We start from the raw sequence: 19,613 nt of genomic DNA, 5'->3' as shown, positions 1-19,613 counted from the left end.
ACCATGGAGGCGAGAAGGCAGTGGTATGACATATTCAAGACACTGAAAGAAAAAAAACTGCCAACCAAGAATCCCATATCCAGCAAAATTATCCTTCAAAAATGAGGGGGCGTTTAAAATATTTACAGATAACAGACACTGAGAGAGTTTGTGAACAGGAGACCTCTACAGGAAATATTAAAGGGAGTGCTACAGACAGACAGGAAAAGACAGGAGAAAGATGTGTAGAGAAGAGTGTAGAAATGAAGATATCAGGAGCTGGAAAGAGGGTAGAAACTGGACATTTCATGTTGAAGGAGAATAGAATGTTCTAGAGGATTGACTGTGTAGATCTAGAAATGGATAGCACAATACTGTGTGATGGTAGCACACTATTGTAAGTACACTGAAAAAAAGATGACTGTGAATTCAGTTGAAAGATGAAGGTTAGGGGTCTGTATGACACCAGAAGGAAAGAGAAGATATAGACTGGGACTGTATAACTTAATGAAACTTAGAGTGGTCAATGTGTTTGATTAAATGCACAAATATAAGAATGTTTTTGCATAAGGGAGCAGCAAGAAAGAATGAAGTTATGAGGTATGCAATGAAATGAATGGATTGTGAGGACAGCAAGGTGAGTGAAATAAACCAGAAATAAAAAGACAAACATTATAATGCCTCACTAATATAGACTACTAACAACATGTAAACTCTGAGAATTGAATCTGGGAACGTGGGCTATAAGGGGAAGGCTCATATAAGGGTTCCTAGATTGTAAGCTCTTACAGCAGTCACATTTATTCATGAGATGTAACAATTATTTCTAAGTTTTGAGATTTTGAGCTGTTGTTGTGACATGGTCAGTCCTTGGAGCTTCAGGTGTCTGTATGGCACCTGGGACTCAGAGTCAGAGTTCGGCAGTTGTGAGTGTTGGCACTGCCCCATGAATCAACTGCTTAAAGGGCTGAAAAGGAGATCAGACTTCTATTGGAGATATAAACCAAATGGACTTGGTTAAGATTGGTGTAGATCCGACTAAAGGGTATAGGGTGATACTAACCATGTTTTAAAACTTTGACTCCTGTGTGGGACAAAAGGAAGAGATGGTTATATGGTGCAAAATCTGCATTTTCTGTAGCCACTATATAATTTAATTTGTATGGTCAGTTTACTCAAATGCCATAATTACACAGAACCTTGATTAGGATGTGAGACCTACCTGTTTTTACAGGTTAGCATGAAACCCCGATACAACCCAGAGTAATCTCGGCAGAGAATAAAAAGTATTTACAAAGCCCCCTTGAAGGACTGTGGGAAAATGTGAAAATATTAAACTTCGCCAGGTCGGGAATTCCTGATATTCTCGCAAGCACTGGGGACCACCAGCTTAGTAGGCCAAGACCTCAATCTTGGGACTTGCCCTTACAAAGCTTGACACTGCAAAGGAGAGACTAATCTTACTCATAATTGTGCCTGGGAGTCACCCCCAGAGGGCCTCTTTTGTTGCTCAGATGTGGCCTCTCTAAGCCAACTAGGCAGGTAAACTCACCGCCCCATCCCTCCCCCTGCCCCCCACATGGACATGACTCCCAGGCGTATAAATCTCCCTGGCAATGTGGAACGTGACTCCTGGGAATGAGCCTGGACCCTGCATCATGTGACTGAGAAAGTCTTTTGGACCAAAAGTGGTAGGAGAATTGAAACAAAATAAAATTTCAATGGCTGAGTGATTTCAAACAGAGTAGGTAACATAAAAGTAGGTAACTCTGATGCATTATATACATATCCCTTTTTAGTTTTTAGTTTATTAGAACACTGTCCTAGTTTGCTAATGCTGCCAGAATGCAAAACACAAGAAATGGACTGGCTTTTATAAAGGGGGTTTATGTGGTTACACAGTTACAGTCTTAAGGCCATAAAGTGTCCAAAGTAACACATCAGCAATCGAGTACCTTCAATGGAGGATGGCCAATGGTGTCCGGAAAACCTGCTAGCTGGGAAGACACATGGCTGGCATCTGCTCCAAAGTTCTGGTTTCAAAATGGCTTTCTCCCAGGATGTTCCTCTCTCGACTGCAGTTCCTCAAAAATGCCACTCTTAGTTGCACTTGGGATATTTGTCCTCTCTCAGCTTCTCTGGAGCAAGATTCTGCTTTCAATGGCCATCTTCAAAATGTCTCTCATCTGCAGCTCCTGTGCTTTCTTCAAAGTGTCCCTCTTGACTGTAGCTCCTCTTCAAAATGTCACTCACAGCTGCATTGAGTTCCCTCTGTTATATCAGTTCATTTATATGACTCCACTGATCAACACAGACCCACCCTGAATGGGTGGAGCAACACCTCTATGGAAATTATCCAATCAGAGTCATCACCCACAGCTGGGTGGGGCACATTCCAAAGAAACACTCAAAGAACCACAATCTAATCAACACTGATAACGTCTGCCCACACAAGATTGCATCAAAGATAATGGCATTTGGGGGACACAATATATTCAAACTGGCACAAATACTTAGAAGGAAATATCTGAAATTGTTGAACTGCAATCCAGTATCCCTGATTCTTGAAAGTGATTGTATAACGATATAGCTTATATGATGTGACCATGTGATTGTGAAAACCTTATGGCTCACACTCCCTTTACCCAGTGTGTGGACAAATAAGCAGGAAAAATGGGGACAAAAAGTAAATGAATAATATGGAGGAGTGGGATTATGGGATGTTTTGAGTGTTCTTTTTACTTTTATTTTTATTCTTATTTTTATTATTTGGAGTAATGAAAATGTTCAAAAATTGACTGTGGTGATGAATACACAATTATATGATGATACTGTGAACAAATGTTTTACACCTTGGATGACTGTATGGTATGTGAATACATTTCAATTAAAAAAAAGTAAATGAGGGGAGGTGGGGTACGGGATGCTTTGGGTCTTCTCTTTTACTTTTAGTCTTATACTTTCATTTTTATTTTTTGGAGTGATGAAAATGTTCAAAAATTGATTGTGGTGTTGAATGCACAACTATATGATGAAACTGTGAACAACTGTACACTTTAAAAATGGGCAAAAGACTTCAATAGACATTTTCTCCAAAGATGATATGAAAATGGCCAAAAGGATATGAAAAAATGCTCAACATCATTTGGTATTAGGGAAATGCAAATAAAAGCACAATGAGATACCATTTCACACCCACTAGAATGGTTACTATGTAAAAAATACATATATATAAAATTACAAGTGTTGGAGAGGATGAAATAGATTCATTCATTGTTGGTAGGAATGCAAAACAGTGCATCTACTGTGGAAAACAGTCTGGCGGTTCCTCAGAAAGTTAGTATTAAATTACAATATGACTCAGCAATCCCGCCTCTGGGTATATACCCAGAAGAATTGAAAGCAGGGATTCAAACAGATATTTGCACACCAATGTTCATAGAAGCATTATTCACAATTGCCAAAAGATGGAAGCAACCCAAGTGTACTTCAATAGATGGATAAACAAAATGTGGTATATACATGCAAACGGAACATGAGTCAGCCATAAAAAAGAATGAAGTTCAGATACATGCAACCAACACAGGTGAACCATGAAGACATCATGTTGAGTGAAATAAACCAACACAAAAGAACACATATTATATGATCTCACTGATATGAAATAATTAGAATAGGCAAATTCACAGAATCAGAATATAGAATATAGGTTACCAGGGGGGCAGGGTGGGGTAGGGAATAGGGAGTTAAGGTTTAAAATGTACAGTTTCTATTTGGACAATGGAAAAGTTTTGTTAATGGAAGGTAGCAATGGTAGCACACGTTGTGAATCTAATTAACAGCAATGAATTATATACTTGAAGGTGGTTAAAAAGGGAGATTTTAGATTGCATATATGGTACCAGAATAAAATTTTAAAAGAAACATCCATGGAACTGCACAATACAAACAGTGAACCGTAAGTTAAACCATGGACTATAGTTAATGATACAATTCTAAAAACATGCTTTCATCAATTGTAACAAATCTATCACACCAATGCAAGGTGTTAACAATAGGGTGGTATATTGGAATCCTGTATTTTAAGCATGATTGTTCTGTAAACCCACAAATTCTCTAGTAATGCACAAAAAAAAATGCTTTCAATACAAGGTTTATTTACAAAATCATTCCCTATCATGAGAATAAAAGCACAAACACAAATAAATTCCTATTTCTTCTTTTAATGTATTAGCTTTAAATTATTTATAATTATCTAGATGAACCTGGAGGACATTATGTTGGATGAAATACACCAGACACAAAAGAAAATACACAGTATGATCTCACTAATATGAACTAAATATATTGAGCAAACTCATCGAGTTAAAATCTAGAATACAGCTTACCATAAGATAGAACGAGGATAAACATAAAACATAGCATACCCTGTTGAGGATGATGAAGGTGGTTAATTGCACAAATACAAGAATGCTCTTCCACGAATCAGAACAAATGTAAGTCACAACTACAAAGTGTTAATAATAGGGTGTTATATGAGAAAAAATGCACCTAATGCAAACTGTGGACTAGAGTTCACAGTAACATGTTAATGTTCTTCTATCAATTGTGACTAAAGGTACTATCCCGAAACTAAGTGTCATTAATAGGGGGGTGGGGGAGGGCATACAGAGTTTTTCTTTTTGGAGCTATGAAAAATGTTCTAAAATTGATTGTGGCTCTGAAATTATACTGAAAGCCATTGATTTTATACTTTGGATGGATGTATGGTGTGTGAATAAAATTGTGTTAAAAAATTATCTAGGAGAGACAGAAGAAATCATACAGGAAAAGAATAAAACAGTTAAATTATACATAAATTTTTGACTTCTCTATTTAAATACAGTAACAACACAATTGGAAAAATATTACAACATATATCTCAAATTATTAGCTGATACATTAAAAAGTACACATAAATTAATTAGGAAAATATTAACATTTCATTAGACAATTGGACATGAACTGTCAATTTACCAGGAAAAAACACATAAAATACAAATATGTGGAGGTATTTAGCATTAGAAGTTATCATTATATAAATTAAAAAACAAAGAAGAGGGCATGTTTTTATTGTACATCAATTGTTTTATTTGTACAATCAGTCGATTGTCCTGGTAATTCAAATAGTGGAATAGTTCTCCAAACACCAAACCGTATGGGAATGGCCGGGGTGGGAACACAAAACAAAACTACACAAATAGTGTCATATTTCTAACATAAACGGCTAAAAAAAATACTTCATTTTTAACCAGCGACCTTATCCTACCTTTTTAGATTCAAGGCTGCTATTGCCATAATGAAAACTACCCAAGAAAAAGAAAATCTCTGGGGGCCAAGAAAGGAAAAGCACTTGAGGGGAAAGTAAATCGAATCTGGCAAATTAAAGGAAATAGATAGATCTTAGATTAACAGTACAGAACTGCTGGCCAAGAGTTCTTAACCTGTCAATCCACAAGATCTTAAAGGATCTATAGATAGCCTTCAAGGGATTCACAACCTCTTGAAATTGTGCGCAAATTGTGTTCTCAGTGTCTTCCTTGGGAGGATTTTTATAGTTTTCATCAAATTCTCAGAGAAGCTCAAGAGCCAAAAGAGTTTAGAACTACTACAGTTTTTTTTTTTTATTTTTTATTTTGAAATAAATTCAAAGTTATAGGAACAGTTGCAAAAACAATACTAACCCCATACACAGAATTCCATCATACCCTGACACCCCTCCCCCGATAGTTCAATCCACCAACTTTAACTTGCTGTCATATCACTATTTCTTTCCCTCCCTCCCTCCCTCCCTATCATCCATCATCTATTGCTCTGTCTTCTGAACATATGAGAGCTAGCTGCACACATTTGAACATACACTATAATTCACGTATACACTTCCCATGAACACGAACATTCTTTTACGCAATCCCGTTAAGTGCAGCTAAGAAGTACAAGAGATTCAACAATGATACAAAGCTTACTTTCTATATTTCCTTTTCCTTATGTCTCAACTGTGTCCCTTTGAGCCTCCTGTCCTCTATTCTCCAATCCCATTCAAGTTCATCCTTAGCATTCAACTGTCATCTATTTAGAATTTTTTTTTTTCAGTTGTGGAAACATACATACAGCCTAAATCTTCCCATTCCACCCCCTACCTAGCCTTCCATTAGTGGGATTAATCACATTTAGAATGTTGTAATGCTCTTTCCCACCATCCATTACTAGAAATTTCCCTACACCTCAAACAGAAACCCTACACTCATTTCTTAACTCACCATTGTCCCTTCCCCCATTTCTCTTAACCCAAACTCTACTTTTCATCTCTATGGTTATATTCTCTGATAATTTCTTTGTGTTTACTGTGGGGCTTAAAATTAACCTCTTAAATCCATATCAATCTTATTTTTCTTTGATACCACCTTCACTTCAATAGGACACATAAACTATGTTTCTATACTCCTTCATTTCCCCACCTTTATATAGTTGTCTAACATTACATATTTTACATTGAGTTCAAAACCACTGATTTGTCATTAGAGTTTGTGTATTTTATATCATGTAGGAAGTAAATAGTGGAGTTACAATTCAAAAATTATTGACTTCTATTTGTATTCCATTGTGGTTGGAGAATGTGCTTTGAGTATATTCAATTTTTTTTTTTTAATTTCTTGAGGCTTCTTTTATGTTCCAGCTTATGGTCCCTTCTGGAGAAAGATCTGTGATCACTAGAGAAAAATAAGTGTCCTGGTGATTTGGGATGTAAGGTTCTATATATGTCTGTTAAAATTCTCTATATCTCTTTCTCCTTTCTGTTGTTTCTCTGTTGGTAGGGCTCCCTTTAGAATCTGAAGTAGGGCAGATCTTTTATTGGCAAAGTCTCTCAGCATCTGTTTGTCTGTGAAAATTTAAGCTCTCCCTCAAATTTGAATGAGAGTTTTGCTGGATAAAGCATTCTTGGTAGGAAATTTTTCTCCCTCAGAATTTTAAATATGTCATGCCACTGCCTTCTAGCCTCCATGGTGGCCGCTGAATAGTCACTACTTAGTCTTATGTTGTTTCCTTTGTATGTGCTGAATTGCTTTTCTCTTGCTGCTTTCAGAACTTGCTCCTTCTCTTCAGTATTTGACAGTCTGATCAGAATATGTCTCGGAGTGGGTTTATTTGCATTTATTCTATTTGGAGTTCGCTGGGCATTTATGCTTTGTGTATTCATACTGTGTAGAAGGTTGGGGAAGTTTTCCCCAACAATTTCTTTGAATACTCTTTCTAGACCTTTACCCTTCTCTTCCCCTTCTGGGACACCAATTAGGCTTAAGTTTGCACATTTTATTTTATCTATCGTATCCCTGAAATCCATTTCAATTTTTTTCTCCATTCTTTCTTTTGTTCTTTCATTTTCTGACCTGCGGACTTCTAGGACACTGAGATGTTGTTCAGCTTCCTCTAGTCTTGCATTGTGAATATCCAGAGTCTTTTTAATTTGGCCAACATTTCTTTTATTTCCATAAGATCTTCTATTTTTTTATTTACTCTTGCAATGTCTTCTTTATTCTCTTCTAGGGTCTTCTTTATGTCGCTTATATCCTGGGCCATGGTCTTCTTGATGTCCTTTAAATCCTTTGCCATGTTTTCGTTCCTTGATTGTAGTTCTTTGATTAATTGTGCGAGGTACTGCGTTTCTTCCAGTATCTTGATTTGTGTGTTTGGAGTTGGATTCTCCATATCGTCTGGTTTTATCATATGCATTAAGATTTTCTGTTGTTTTTGGCCTCTTGGCATTTGCTTTGCTTGATAGGGTTCTTTCAAGTTGTAAAAAAAAATTCCTATCTAATTTTTCAGAAACAACAGTTTGGTAGCATACACTTTCTCTAACTAACCAGCAGATGGCGTCTGTGAGTCACCTATATCCCTTAAGTCAGTTCTCCACCTTGTCCCCGCGGTGTGTGGGGAAATGATTCTTGTGGGGTTCAGTTGGAGAACTCAGTTTGTGTGTGTTGCTGGAGCCATCCGCCCTGAATGTGGGGTGTGTATATGGGTGGCCAGGGAGGAAGCTTTAATATTCAAATCCCCCAGGTTCCTGGAGATTCAAGGCCACTGCAAGAGTCTAAGCCTTCATTTCATTTCAGCCCCAGACCCTCTCTCTCGCTGTCCCACAAACCACCGGACTTGGCGTAACGTCCCTGGGTTCTCCAAGTGGGTCCCCTCTCCCAGCCGCAATCCTCCAGGACCTCTGCTGAGGGAATGCCGTGCTACGTCACCAGTGTGTGTCATCCCTCAAGGGAAGCCCCAGGCTGCCAGGCCGTGCTGGGGCACATCCAGCCTGATGCAAAGATGGCCGAATGGGGGATCTCAACCCCTCCTCCTCGCACAGCTCCTCCTTCCCAGCTCCAGGACAACTGGTGGGGCTCTGGGCTGTGGGCACGGCCCCGGGTAGGAGTTTATCCAGCCCTCCAGGGGGCCAGCTGCTAGCCGTGGGGTTTCTTTCTGCTTCCGGCTCTCCCCTCCGTTCCCCCAGCCCCAAGGGTATCTGCAGCGGGCTATCTTCCTGGCCAGACACCGAGAGGCCGGCCCAGCCCCCTCTTGCTGTGTTTTACTGCGTGGTTCCCATTATCGCAGCTGCAGCCGCTCCTGGGTTTTTCCCTTTTTTTTTTTTTTTTTTAAAGAGCCAGTTGGTCTCCAAAAGCCGAACCCTGCCTTCCCCAGACCACCGAGCGGCTGCAGGTCTTCCAGCCATCTTACTCACTCATTTCAGAATGCAGACTCCGGTTTCACCAAGTATACAGCCCCTCTGGAACTAGGAGACCTCGTACAGCTGGCGCATTGCTGTAACCGGTATTCTGGATCACTTTTTGGTTTTTATCTCGTGTTTTTCACGGAGGTGTTTTTTCGCCCTGTCTCACCTAGCCGCCATCTCAGTTTCTCCCAACTACTACAGTTTTAGCTAAACCCCTGCATTTTCAAAAGAAACCAAGAGATGTAAAATGACATAACCAGTCTCCCAGTGTTTGTTCTTTTAACGCAATTTTACTGAGATATATTCACATAGCATAAAAACCATCCAAAGTATACAATCACTGCTTCACAGTATCATCACATGGTTGTGCATACATCCCCATGAGCAAATTCAGAACATTTTCATTACTCCAGAAAAGAAATAAAAATAAAAAAGAAAACCCTAAACCTCCCATACTCCTGATCCCCTCAAGTTATTGACCTATCACATCAGTGTGGTACATTTGTTACCATTGATAAAAAAGTATTAAAATATTACCGTTAAACTATAGTCCATAGCTTGCAATAGGTACATTTTTCCCCATATACCCCTCTGTTATTAATCCTTATAATAGTGTCGTACATCTGCTTTACTTCATGAAAGAACATTTTTATATTTGTTCAGTTGATCACAGACATTATCCACCACAAGATTCACAGTGTTATGTAGTCCCATGCGTTAACCTCCAACTTTCCTTCTGGTGACATACATGACTCCATACTTCCCCTTTCCACCACATTCACAAACCATTTAGCACTGTCAACTATTCTCACAATAATGTACTACTGTCACCTCTGTCCATTTCCAAAGTTTAAGTTCACCCTAGTTAAACATTATGCACATATTTAGCAACCACTCCCAATTCTTTAGACTCATTCTATATTCTGGTAACCTATATTCTATATTTTATGTCTATGAGTTTACATATTATACTTAGTTCATATCAGTGAGATCATACAATATTTTTCCTTTTGTGTCTGACTTATTTCACTTAACTTAATGTCCTCAAGGTTCATCCATGTTGTCGCATGCTTCAGGACTTCATTCCTTCTTATTGCTGAATAATATTCCTTCATATGTATATACTACATTGTGTTTATCCATTCATGTGTTGGTGGACATTTGAGTTGTTTCCATCATTTGGCAATTGTGAATAATGCCGCTATGAACATGAGTGTGCAAATGTCTATTCACATACCTGCTTTTAGATCTTCGAGGTATATGCTAAAGTAAAGGGGTTTAATATACATGTTAACTTTCTATTATCCAAGAATTTTCACTATTTCACCCTTTTCACTTTTGCTGTCTGTTTTCTAATGCAAATAATAGGTATGTTATTATATATATAATTTATAAATAAATATACCATGGATTGTGCTAAAAAAGTTATAAACAGGGATTGGAGATTTTTAAAAGTTTAAAAAATACTGTGGGGCCTTGACTAGAAAATCTTTTCTTAGGATACAAAAAGTACAAACCATAAAAAATTTTAAACTGATAAACTGGAGTTCACTGAAATAAAAAACTGCTGCTCTTCAAGAGACACCATTAAGAAAACAAAAAGGCAAGTTACAGGCTGGGAGAACATATTTGTAATACATCTATATATTCCAGGATTTATATCCAGAATATATAAAATACTCTTATACTGCCAAAAAAAAAAAAAAAAAAAAGACAAGTCAATAAGAACAAATGAGCAAAAGATATGAACAAGTGTCACAAAAGCAGTATGAATGACCAATAAGCAAGAAACAAAGATGCTCAGCATCACTGGTCATCAAGAAAATACAAATTAAAACTACTATGGCATAAACACTACACACCCTTTAGAATTACTAAACTTAAAAACACTATCAATATAAATGTGGGCAAGGATGTGGCACATCCCAGTGGGGATGTAAAACAGGATATCTACTTTGAAAAACTATTTGGCAGTTTCTTACAAAGCTAAATACATACCTACCATTCAAGCCAGCCTTGCACTACTTACATTTACCCAACAGAAATGAAAACATAAAATCAGACACAAATTGGTACATTAATGTTCACCAGAGCTTTTTCACAAAAGCCAAAAGCTGAAGACAACCTAAATGTCCAATAAGACAGGAAAAAACAAATTGTGGTTTATCCATACAACAGAATATCAGTCATCTATAAAAAGGAACAAAGCATGATATGGGAAAAGACTGATAAATCTCAAAATCATTAGGCTCTTCTTACTCCTCACAAGGGTTCTGCTCCCCATTTGGGGCTCGCCTTCACAGTTTAAAAGGAGGACAATGAAGTATGTATATGTGTTTGTGTGCTGCGGGGGCTGGAGGAAGGGTTAAGGATGAAGGAACAAAGAAAGAGAAGAAAGAGTGAAGAGAAAAATTTGAAAGAACTACTCTGTCATAATACTGGCTGGATACAAGCTTAAGGAACAGACAGTGTCCAAATTCCAGTGACAACACATTAAAATATCAAAATCTCCAGATTTCAACAAAAGGTTACAAAACCTACAAAGAAACAAGAAGCGATGACCCAGATCAAAGCATTAGAAACAACCAATGAGGAGAATCAGACCTGGGACATTCCATACAAAGACTTTAAAAAATGGTCCTATGATACTGAATGTGTTTTAAAACTTCAACGTCTGTGGGAGACCAAGGGAAGAGATGTTTATTTGGTGCAGGATATATATTTTCTGCAGCACTCTAAATAATTTAACTTGTAGGGTCAGTTTATTCAAATACCATAATTACATGGAACTTTGAATAGGAAGTGAGATCTGGTAGGTTTGTACAGGTTAGTGTGAAATACTAATACATCCCAAAATAATTTGGACAGGGAATAAAAATATATTCGCAGGACCACCCAAGAAACTGGGAAAAAATGCAGAAATGTTGGACGTCCCACCTTGGTTATTACTGATAAGTCTCACAAACATTGCAGACTAACAATTTAGTAGGCCGAGCCCTCAATCTTGGGGCTTCCCTTATGAAGCTTGTTACTGCAAAGGAGAGGCTAAGCCTACTTATAATTGTGCATAAGATACTCCGCCAGAGAAACTCTTTGCCGCTCACAAAAAAAATGGCCCCCCCTCTCTAAGCCCACTCAGCAGGTGAACTCACTGCTCTCGCTCCTACACAAGACATGACTCCCAGGGATGTAAACGTCCCTGGCAATGCAGGACATGACTCCTGGGGATAAGCCTGGACCCAGCATTGTGGGATTTAGAAAACCTTCTTGACCAAAAGGGGGAAGAGAAATGAAACAAAATAAAGTGTCAGTGGCTGAGAGATTTCAAATAGAGTCCAGAGGTCACTCTGGAGGGCATTCTCATGTGCTAAATAGATATCCCTTTTTAGGTTTTAGTGTATTGGAAGAGCTAGAAGGAAATATGTGAAACTGATGAACTGCAACCCAGTAGCCTTGATTATTGAAGATGACTGTATAACTATGTAGCTTACACGGTGTGACAGTGTGATTGTGAAAACCTTGAGTAGAAAGATGGGAACAAAATCTAAATGAAAAATAGGGTGGGACGGTGGGGTGGAATTATTTGGGTGTTCTTTTGACTTTTATTTTCTATTCTTATTTTCATTCTTTCTGGAGTAATGAAATGTTCAACAATTGATTGTGGTGATGATGGAACTGTGAACAACTGATTATACACCATGGATAATTGTATGGTATGTGAATATATCTAAAAAAAACTGAATTAGGAAAAAAAAAAGATCCTAAATTTCCTCAAAGAGTTAAAGGAGAACATGGATAAAGAAGTAAAGGAAATCAGGAAAATGATACATGAAAGATAACATCCCTAGGTACATAAAAATTACGAAAAAGAACCAAACAGAACTCAAGACCACAGTAACAAAAATTTTAAATTTCCTAGGGAATTTCAACAGCAGATTGTAGCTGTCAGAAAAAAGAAACATGAACTTGATGATAAGTCAACTGAAATTATTCAGTCTGAGGAGGTGAAAGGAGACAGAATGAAAATAAGTGAACAGAGCCTGAGGAAACTGTGCGACATTATCAAACGTATCAATATATATCACTTTTCCAAAAGGAAAAGAGAGAAAGGGGCCAAGAGAAGAAGGAAAGAATTGAAATGTTGGAACTGTAACCCAAAGCATCCTTGGAAATTTGTTTTATAGCTACTTGTTAAATTGTAACTTGAAAGGCTTCACCTTTTTGTATATATGTTATATTTCACAATATGGAAATAACTGAAACTATGGTACTGTAACTCAGAATAACTTTGGAAATTTCCTATATAACTACTTGTTAAATCATACTTTGAAAGATGTTATCTTTTCGTATATATGTTATATTCCACAGTAAAGACATAGCTGAAACTGTGGAACTATAACCCATAATATTCTTTGAAATCTGTTCTCTAACTACTTGTCAAATTGCCCTTGGAAAGTTATCACTTCTACATATACATGTTATATTCTACAATTAAAAAATGATTAAAAAAAGAAATAATAGCTGAAAACTTTCCACATTTAAATAGCAAAATGGGAGAATAAAAACTTGCATTATCAGTAGTTACAATAAATGTAAACGCATTCAACTCTCCAATCAATAGGCAGAGACTGGCAGATTAAAACACGTGACCCAACTACATGCTGTTTACAAAACACTCACCATAAATTCAAAAACACAAGTAGGGTTAAAGTGAAAGGATAGAAAAAACATACACCATGTGAATAGTAACCAATAGAGAGCTGAGGTGGCTATAACAACATCAAATAATACAGACTTTAAGTCCAAAACTGTTACAAGGGACAAAGAAGATAACTATATACTGATAAAGGAGTCAATTCAACAAGAAGACATAATTATAAATAAATGTGCACCTAATAACAGAGCCCCAAACTATGAAGCAAATATTGACAGATTTGAAGGGGGAAAGAAACAGTTCTAAATTAATAGAAGGAGATTTCAATACAACACTTTCAATAATGGATAGAACATACAGACAGGAAATCAAAAAAGAAATAGACTTGAATGATACTATAAACTACTAGAACCAATGAGTTCAGCAAGGCTGCAAGATCCAAGCTCAATATATAAAAATCAATTATGTTTCTATACACTTGCACTAAAAACTGCCAAAAAAATTCCATTTATAATAGCATCAAAAAGAATAAAATACTTAGGAATACATTTGACAAGAAAGTGCAAAATTTATACTCATAAATTACAAAAAATAGTTGAAAGAAAGTAGAGATGATCTAAATAAGTGGAAAAACATACATGTTCATGGTTCAGAAGACCTAATACTGTTAACATGGCAATATTTCCCAAATTGATCTACATATTCGACACAATCTATAATAAAATTCCAACTGGCATTTTGGCAGAAATTCACAAGCTAATCTCAAAGGTCACATAAAAATAGAAAAGACCCAGAATAGCCAAAACCATCCTGAAAAAGAAAAACAAAGTTGGAGGATTCACATTTTCCAATTTCAAAACTTACTACAAAGCTACAGTAATCAAGGCATTGTGGTACTCTATGGCAGTATTAAGTGTTCAAGGAGCATACAACCTACACTCAAATGTTTCCAAAAGTAGACTGATAAACAGATACAGACATTCAAGGAGATGGACAAATGGATGGAGAGAGAGATGGATTAACAGACAGATGGACAGACAGAATGACATGGCAAACATGGCAAAATATTTAAAATGGTGGATCTGGGTTTCTGGGAGGATGGGGTATGTAGGATTTCTCTGTTTGGGTTTGTATCATTTTTGTAACTGTCCTATAAATATAAATGCATTAAACTCTCACCATAAATTAAAAAACACAAGTCCTATAAATGTAAATGCATTAAACTCTCCAATCAACAGGCAGAGATTGGCAGATAAAAACACGTGACCCAACTATATGCTGTTTACAAGAGACTCACCATAAATTCAAAAACACAAGATGGGGTATGTAGGATTTCTCTGTTTGGGTTTGTATCATTTTTGTAACTGTCCGATAAGTTTGAAATTATTTCAAAATAAAAAGATTTTAGAAAAATAGTGTGGTATTGGCAGACAGACAAATAGACAATAGATTAGAACTGCAAGTTCAGAAATCAACGCACACATCAATGGAAAACTGACTTTTGAAAAAGATGTCAGTCAACTCAATGGGGAAATAAAAACCATTTTAACAAATGGTTAAATATTCACATACAAAAGAACAAAAATGGACCCCTACTTCATACCATATACAAAAATTAACTCAGTATGGACCAACAACCTAAATATAAGAGCTAAAACCATAAAACTCTTAGGGGAAAAAAAAAGGGAAATATCTTCAGGACCCTGTATCACACAATGGATTCTCAGATATAACACCAAAAGTACTAGCAACACAAGAAAAAAAAATAAATTGAACTACATCAAAATTAAAAACTTTTGTGCATCAAAGGACATTATCAAGATAGTGAAAAGACAAACTAGAGAATGGGAAAAAATACTGGCAAATCATATATTTGACCTTTACCAAATATCCAGAATACATTTTTAAAAACTATGACTCAACAACAAAAGAAAAACAACCCAACTAAAAGTGGGCAAAGGTCTCTCTCTCTAGCTAACCCAACTGGGCAGGTGAACTCACTGCCCTCCCCCCTACGTGGGACCTGACTCCCAGGGTGTAAATCTCCCTGGCAATGCAGGATATGACTCCCAAGGATGAATGTGGACCCCGACATCATGGGATTGAGAACATCTTCTTGACCAAAGAGGGATGCAAAATGAAACAAAATAAAGTTTCAGTGGCTGAGAGATTCCAAGTGGAGTCAAGAGGTCACTCTGGTGGGCACTCTTACATCCCATATAGGTAACCCTTTTTAGGTTTTAATGTATTGGAATAGCTGGAAGTAAATACCTGGAACTGTCAAACTGCAACCCAGTGGCCTTGACTCTTGAAGACGATTTTATAACAATGTAGCTTGTAAGGGGTGACATTGTGATTGTGAAAGCCTTGTGGATCACACTCCCTTTATCCAATGTATGGATGGATGAGCAGAAAAATGGGGACAAAAACTAAATGAAAATAGGGTGGGAGAGGGAGGATGACTTGGGTGTTCTTTTTTACTTTTATTTTTTATTCTTATTTTTATTTTTTCTGGTATAAGGAAAATGTTCAATAAATAGATGGGGTGATGAATGCACAACTATATGATGGTACTGTGAACAGCTGATTGTACACCACAGATGACTGTATCATATGTGAATATATCTCAACACAACTGAATTTAAAAAAAGGGGGGGGGCTAAAGGACTTGAATAGACATTTCTCCTAAGAAAATACACAAATGGTCAAACAACGCATGAAAAGATGCTTAATATCATTAGCCACCCAGCGATCCAGAAAATACAAATCAAACCCACCCTAAGTTCCATTCATATGAATTCATCAATTTATAAATAAATAAAATGTATATCCATACAATGGAATATTATTCAATAATGAAAAGGAATGAAGTACTGATATATATTATAACATAGATGAACCTTGAAAACGTTTAAGTGAAAGAAGTCAGTCACAAAAGCCCACGTAACTGTATGACTCCATTTCAATGAAACATCCACGACAGGCAAATCTATATGAACAGAAAGTAGATTAGTGGTAGCTTTTGGTTGAGTGGTTTGGGGAAATTGGGGGGTGACAGCTAAGAGGTGTAGTTTCTTTTTGGGATAATGAAAATGTTCTAAAATTGATTGTGGTGATGGTTGCACAAATCTTTGAATATAGTAAAAGTCACTGAATTGCATGTATTAAATGGGTGAATTGTATAATCTGTAGATTATAGCTCAAAAAAACTGCTTTAAAAAAAAATGAACCTATGGTGATCCAAATCAGAACACTGGTTCCCTTTCGAGGGTTCTAACCTGGAAGGGGCACAAGGGACCCTTCTACACTGCTAGAAATGTTGTATAATCTTGAATTGGGTGATAGTTACATGAATGCACACACTGAGATGTATACTTAAGATTGACTCACTTCAATGCAGGTAAATGATACCTTAAATTAAAATTTTTAAAAATATGTATTTTGTTGAGTAAATCAGTATTTCAATTCATCCTCATAACAAATCTGAGAAGTATATATAATTATTACGACGAAACACAGGTCCAGAGAAGTTAAGTAACTTGCCTAAACACAGGAGGGACTGGAACTTTGGTCTCCTGACTTCAAAACTGAGTCCCACGCTCCATGACTTATCTTTATATGTCATACAACCACAACCGCTGCCTGATGCACGGTATGCACACATAAACATTTGCTGGACAAATGAACAGCATAAAGCATATATTTAAATGATTAAAATTTACACAAAGGCACACAGTGATAAAATTATCAAAGGTAGAAGAATGCTATATGGAGGATATAAGACAATTAAGGTGAACCTTGAATCTTAACAGTATGAGTAGGACTTAGAAATAAGGGGTGGTGTAAGGGAAACTGGAAGAATCACAGTGCCCTCAAAAAACATACTGTATGGAGTAGTTTGCATCTTAATACACTTTTTCTGTACCCTGGAGTTATGCACAACTCAATATTCTCAAAGTTGATAACAGTGGTAGCTTATTATCAAATAAACACAATTTCTTAAAGGCAGGGTAAATAAATAAAAAAATCCTTCACTCTAGCACAGCAGAATCTGCAGGTTCAAACTGGGTTTTCAAAGAATCATAGCACATAAGGATCATTAAGAAGCATTAAGTAGAGGCACCCCACAGATACAACTTCCAAAATTCCAGTGCTTCTTTAGATTTAGTAACACTGTTCCCAAAGTAATTGTAAAAGCAGAGAGTAAAAAATGTCACTGCTTAGTCATTTTAAGCAAACAAAACAGCATATAGTTCAACTATTATTTTCTTTAAGTTGCTACCCTTCAAAATAAAGAACTTACTAAAATAAGGGCTTATCTTGATTTGAACTGAAGCTACAGTTGAATTACTACCTGCAAAGGAGGAATTAAGTGTGAATGCTAACAGCCACTTCTTAACCATGGCAGAAATAAATTGTCGTTAAAAGAATGCACAAGCAGTAAAGGTAACCCAATATTGAAAGACTTGTTATTTCACAGCATTTTTGTTGGTGTCCTTGAAAATCCCCAATTTGGGATATTATCTGTCATTTTATTTCAGCACATCCACCATTTTGATCTACCTGAAGAACAAGCACTGACAAGATCATTTAAAATCTTGACATTCTAGGTACCAGAACTGTCACAAATGCTTTGAAAGCTTGGGGGCGTAGGGACCTTAATAACAATCCTGGATGAATGAATAACTCTTGCCCCTAAATAAGTCAATATTCCAGCAATTTGATACCAAGCTCTTTATAAAGATTACAATTAGTTTATTTCTGTAATTTTAAAAGTTGAACACATACTTAACACCCGATGCTTTATTTCCTAGTTTATACTAAGCCTCAGTTTAGGACAAGTAAGCAACAACAGAATCCAAACACATCATGAATAATAATTAAATTATAATTATTGAGACCTAAGACACTATTCTAGGTACCTTATACGTAGTATAGAGATTATTTCTCCCAATAATTCTGTGTGGTAGACATCCGCGTTGCTATTTAACATGTGAGGAAACGTATTCAAAGTCAAACAGCTGTCAGTTGGTAAACGGCTAAGCTGGGACCTCGGATGCCTTATCTGTAAACTGAGGATAACAACAGTACCTATCTCACAAGATTATTTTGAGGATTAAATACATTAGTATGCGTAAAGCTTGAAATACGCATGCCTGTCATCTTAGGGAAAACAGATCTGCTGGAGGGGAAAGTGGTATAACGATAATAATGATTTCCAAGGAAAGTCTTTTGTACCGAGCAAAGAACTAGAGAAAGATCACTCGCCAACATAAATTATAACAAGGGGTGGGGTGGACGGGGCTGTGAAGAGAAGCGGCGGAGGGGCGCACTCGCACTTAGTGGGGCACAGATCCCTGCTGTGGGATCGGGTCCCGGGGAGAGAGGCGACGGGGACAGAGCGTCCTCGGGGCGTTCCGCGTGAGGAAGAAGCCTTCGAGAAGCGGGCTGGGACGAGAGCCCTTCGGCGGGGAGTGAGAAGGAGTAACGGGCCAGACCAGGAAGCCAGATCAGAGAGTCCGGAAGTTTGAGGGCCGCCCCGCAGGTGTGAAGGGGAAGGACCCGGGACCCTGGGGCGGAATCCTCCCTCTCCCTACGTCGGGAGAGGCCCACCCGGCGTGCGCAGGGCCTAGCCGGCGTAGGTAGGCACCCACTAGACGTGTGAGGGGCCTACCCCGGGCGAGAACCGGGCCGCGACCCCCAGGAGGCGGGAAGGAGGCGGGAAGAGGGCGGGCTGGAGGTGTACGGAGGCGGCAGGTACTCACCGGCTGGCCAGTGCCGTCCGCCGCGCCCCTCCTCCGGGGCTCTGAGGGGTCGCAAGCGGCCGCCTCACGTCAGGAGAGGGGGGCGAGCGACCGATCCGACGGGCGCGGGTGAAGCTGGGCCAGCGCGCGGAGGAGACGTGCTCTCGGGGCGGGCGCACGAGCGGGCGTCGGAGGACGAAACCAACCCGCAACGCGGGGTGATGCCGCCACGGGGACGTACCAACTGTGCGGGGCGGGAGGCGCCACCACGCCGAAGCGGAGCCCTTCTGGGAGGGCAATACGGCCCTCCGGGTGATCTCTAAGAACACCCATTCCTAATATCATTTCCTAATACTTTGAGGAAAACCAAAGAGTAGCAGTAGGGCCCCCAAATCATTACAGTGAACCCTTCAGTCTGCTCTACCACCTCAAGCCTCCTCTAGCCCTTTCCTTGATAGTTACACTGAAAGTAACGTCT

The 19,613-nt window shown here is 38.1% G+C and overlaps 1 protein-coding gene across 13 annotated transcripts in view; it reads right to left on the bottom strand.

Moving 5' to 3' along the window:
• UIMC1 (ubiquitin interaction motif containing 1) overlaps positions 1 to 19,298 on the bottom strand; it is a 179,678-nt gene extending 160,380 nt beyond the window's left edge. For 5 of the 13 annotated variants that reach the window (XM_037823033.1, XM_037823044.1, XM_037823035.1 and 2 more), the window contains exon 1: positions 19,157 to 19,295. The gene's annotated coding sequence lies outside the window, so the exon portion shown is untranslated. Of the gene's footprint in view, positions 1 to 18,313; positions 18,623 to 19,156 lie in introns of those variants that run through there. The other 8 variants (XM_037823040.1, XM_037823042.1, XM_037823041.1 and 5 more) reach the window with 4 other exon arrangements.
• Positions 19,299 to 19,613: the final 315 nt, after the last annotated feature.

This window comes from Choloepus didactylus, assembly GCF_015220235.1.
Source record: "Choloepus didactylus isolate mChoDid1 chromosome 11 unlocalized genomic scaffold, mChoDid1.pri SUPER_11_unloc1, whole genome shotgun sequence".
Lineage (NCBI taxonomy): Eukaryota > Metazoa > Chordata > Mammalia > Pilosa > Megalonychidae > Choloepus > Choloepus didactylus.
Note: the sequence above shows the minus strand (reverse complement) of the source record. Positions and strands in the feature narration are given on the sequence as shown.